We start from the raw sequence: 5,088 nt of genomic DNA on the forward strand, positions 1-5,088 counted from the left end.
CAGTGTTTTGTAGATTACTGACCAGATGGAAGTTAATGGATGTAACTGACGTAATTGTTACAAGAAGAGTATCTGGAGGTACATCCCATCTTCATTTGGTTGAAGAAATTGTCCAGAAAGCTGTAAGCTTAAGTTTTAAAGAAAGGGGTTGATAATTATTTATAAATGTAATGAAGAAAATCGAGTTTGATGAGAACGAAAAGAGAAGACACTATAATGAGAAATGGTGAAACACGGGCTAGGGATGCAGGTACAAAGGTGGACGAAGTAGATGAGTAAGTACAACTCTGTAATGGAATCATAAGGTAAAGGATAATAAAAGAAACTACCGTATACGCATATTTTTCATTAGGAAAGAATTAATCCATAAAGACCACCATATTTCAACATGTAATCAACAGAATTAGACAAATGTATATTGCAAACGTAACCTAGACATCATCAAAAAACTAAAATTTTAACGCAAAAGAAAAAACCTTACACGACCCAAATAAAGACAGAATTTTTATGTAACCACAGATACATGAAATTAGGCTCCTGTATACATGAATTTCTAAACATATATGTACAAAACATTAATCAAATAATAGTAAACTAAGCAAAATACACGTTTAAGATAGCGAAATTTATTATATTTCACACAAAGAATCCTTTGCTTAGGGAGAAATGAACCCTAAGCAAACCTAAGTTTAGTAAGACCTTTTTCCTTAATGATGGGGGACATCAAATCACAAATATTCGGATAATAAATGACTACCAAAGACGCTTCGCTACATTTTTTTTTTCGGAAAATTTGCAACTTTATACATCTTAGCAAATGTGGTTAACATCCTCCTTTGACACCATTCCTTAAATCGGAGAAAATATTCTCAGAGTTCTCTTTCTCGTGGAATTAAGCACTTCAGTACAATACTAACTTATTATCACGAACAGATTTACACATATTATGGAAAAAAAAAAGGAACGATTTAGTGTTCCATCTTGAAAGCAAGGAACGTCACAGCGGGCGTCGTCTACAGGACCATGCAAGCAAGCCGCAACAATGTCCCCATTTTGCCAAACAGAACGCAACCCTCTCACTCCCTCGGCGCACATATGTGTTTAATGTCGTCTCACACTATTCTAGCCTTGGGAGGATACATTATTTATATAAAAACTGAAGGGCTTTCAGACATTAGGACCCTTAAAGGGAAGCAAAAACCGAAGACAGATGGTGCAGCGAGGGGGCTTGGGATGAAATTTATGCTGTGAAATTTCACCTTCTAAAAGCCCTTAATGTCGATCGAGTCCCTTTGAACCGGCAGTGTTGCAGAAATAATAAGAGTAATGAAACACTTGTGGTAATGGGCAATTTGAGAGAGAGAGAGAGAGAGAGAGAGAGAGAGAGAGAGAGAGAGAGAGAGAGAGAGAGAGAAAATAGCAATGAATGTCATTTCCAGATACTTTTGTCTCTATTAACATAATCCCGTCTCATATCACTGTTCCCTCTCAGAAGAGAGCGTCCCCGTTCCTTCATTTACAGCTCTTTGAAATATTGACGCAAATGAGGGATTCAGTTAGAGCACGCACGTATTTTCGATGCGTTTTTACATTTTTGCCAGGTGCGCTTATTTCCGAACATGGGTAAATACCCAGTGTTTCTAATCAAAGAACATTGCATTTTATATACTGCCACACTGGATTCTGTTCCGCCGGCAGGGCTATTACATGTCTGATATTTCAAAGCTACCATTCCTTATATGAAGAGCATGGGGCAATTTAACCGATTTTAAAAACTGTATCATAAAGAATGGCTTAGATGGAAGTCAGTTTTCCTAAATATATTAGATCTATGAATACCTGTAAGGCAGACCAAGAGATATTTACCTTAGCTATAAAAAGTTCACAAAGGAATTTAAAACTGTGCCACCTATTTCTTTAAGACATTACAGCTACGAACAACAGGATTCACCCAATCTTTAGAAATCTATTCTTAAAGAAACGCTTAAAAAAAAAAAAGTATGAGAATTCTCTCGGGAGAAACTTTTCCCTTCCCTGCGTGATCAGGAACCGATAAAAATTATCGAAAGATGACGAAGGGGATGTTTATGGAACTATGCATAAAATCAATAATAACCACGCTATTATCTCTTATCGCTTGGGGGGATCTCGTGGCCAGCGTAAAATGCTGCATTCCTCCATACTTCTCCTCTTTCCTGAGTTTTATTCTTTTTATTTTTCATTTCATCGAAAGTAATGTAATGGAAGTACTGGTAGTAAACGTTATCTCGGGAATATCGGAGAGCTAAGTACAACGGCCGTTGCCGACAACAAAAACGCGAACGAAAATAGTCATGATAGGATTTTTCTTTTTATTTACACAGGTTAATGATGTCTATGGAAATGCCTAATAAAGTAAAATACCTTTGTGATTGCAAATTATAAGCAATTTTATATTTGGCCAACGGCACAACACATGACTTTAGATTAATAATAATAATAATAATAATAATAATAATAATAATAATAATAATAATAATAATAATAATAATAAATGAAACTTTGATTTGAAAAGCTCTCACTGAGAGAGAGAGAGAGAGAGAGAGAGAGAGAGAGAGAGAGAGAGAGAGAGAGGAGGAGGGGGTGGCGACGGGGTAGGTACCATTAAATGAAAACAATGAATCACCGAAATTTTTCCGCGCGTCCGAAATCATTTGCCACATATGAATCATGAAATCACAAACCTTCACCGACGCGAAGGCTGGCAAAAGAAATCGCAATAAAATCTCCCTGTATAATGTATATCTGTGCATTAATCATGAAACCTATAAACCAGCGCGTGACAGTTCAAGGCATATAACGACCCGTTGATCGCCGGGGAAAACGCTAAATTCAAAGGAATAGAGATTTACACAGGGAACGTCACAGAGATTGGCGTTTGACTGTCCAGGGAGGGGTATGCACCGCCCATATCCACGAGTAAATGAATTATTGAAATTACGCGAGTTACAATACGTGATTTACAGCTTTGCTAGTTGACGGTGAGCGATGGTGCGTGTAAAGAAATATATACGTACATATATATATATATATATATATATATATATATATATATATATATATATATATATATATATATATATACATTTATGGATATGCATAAGCACACACACACACATATATATGTGTTCATATATATACATATATGTATTAATAACAATAAAAGATTACCGTATGTAAATGATTGAATCAGAGTGCAGTGTCTTGAGATGGTTTGGTCATGTGGAAAGAATGGAGGTCCATACTTAGGTGATAAGATTCTAGAATTCAGACGCGTTACGAGGGATAAATAGGGTAAAAGAGGTGCTGGAAAACTAATATCCAAGAAGTGCGACAATGTGTACAATTTAGAGGTGAAGGGCGCGGTGTATGCAGGAGGGTTCAGTGCACTGCTGATGAGCCTTCTCTGGCTATTACTTTGCAACTTTTCTTTAAAGGAGTTCATCGACGATTCAGCATTTAGGAGTATGAATGTCACAGTGAATGATGTGATGGTTTTGTTTTCTCTAAAGCCACACCCCGTCTGGAGAAATGACAACGTTGAATATTATATATATATATATATATATATATATATATATATATATATATATATATATATATATATATATATATATATATATATATATATATATATATATATATATATACATATATATGTATATATATATATCATATACACGCACACACAAACATATATATTATATAATAGTGTTTGTGCAGAGAGAGAGAGAGAGAGAGAGAGAGAGAGAGAGAGAGAGAGAGAGAGAGAGAGAGGGCTGGTTCTATGGGAGGGAAGAAGTGACAGCAGGGGTCAGACAGGTGACGGGCGAAGGTGGCAGTAATCCCTAACAAGACGGAAGCTCACCCGTCTAAACCAGTCGCGGTCATCAACAGCTTATAACACGCGAGCCTCCTTCATCCAACATCTTCATCTGCTCGACCGGCCTTTGATCACTGGTCATTATTTCGTAGATGCAACAGAAAAATCATGAAAACTTTGATCATTAGCCATTGCTTGGTAGATGTAACAGGAAAAATACGCCTCAATTTCGTGGGTCGTTATTCGGTAGATGTGGCAGTAAAACACACATACACACACACACACACAAACACACACACTGTCATTTTATCGTTGCTTATAATTTGGAAAAGTAACAGGAAGAAAAGGCTTTTGAGCCAGCGGCCATTATTCGGTAGATGTAACGAGAAAAAAAAATTTACAACTGGCATTAATCCGCCAATTAAAATAAAAAGAAAAGTGGAACCTTATCAACGGCCATCATTCCGTATATGTAGGAGGAAGAAGAAAAATAATTATGTCGCATTTATCTAATCATAATGTTTTGTTCTGAGTTAAGACAGTTCGACGATAATATTTGGCAGGAAAAGTGCTTCTCGCTGTGGTGACATATCAATGATTCATGCAAATTTATATATATACATACAAACATATATATATACTGCACATATATATATATATATATATATATATATATATATATATATATATATATATATATATATATATATATATATATATATATATATATATATGTATATATGTGTGTGTGTGTGTATAAGACAGCAAAGCAGTAACAGAAGGCTTATAATACTTTTTATCTTTATTACTCTAAATACATAAATCCATGCACAATGCTGAACAAAAATTGGCATAAACTTGCCACTAAAATCCCACAGAATTAAATCACCATAAGTGAAAAAGGAATTAACAGAAAAATCCTAAATTCAATAATTATACGGTAAAAAACATAAATATTCATAAATAAATATTTTCAGTTACTTAGTTTACCCTTGAGCAAAAGCGCTCGAACCCACGATAAATCGGCTAAGGCATTGCCAAAGTCTTGTCAACTTCGGTTGTTTGATCAGAACATATTGTAGCATAGCTACTTTTGGCACCTACGGTGACCTAATTTAGAGGATTAAAGACTGCTAGTGAGCAAGAGGAAAGGAGCAAGTCACTGCACTTGCACATAATGTCCCAGGGACTGAACAAACATGCTTATGACCAGAGACCAAAACCCA

Source organism: Macrobrachium rosenbergii, chromosome 41 (genome assembly GCF_040412425.1).
Source record: "Macrobrachium rosenbergii isolate ZJJX-2024 chromosome 41, ASM4041242v1, whole genome shotgun sequence".
NCBI lineage: Eukaryota > Metazoa > Arthropoda > Malacostraca > Decapoda > Palaemonidae > Macrobrachium > Macrobrachium rosenbergii.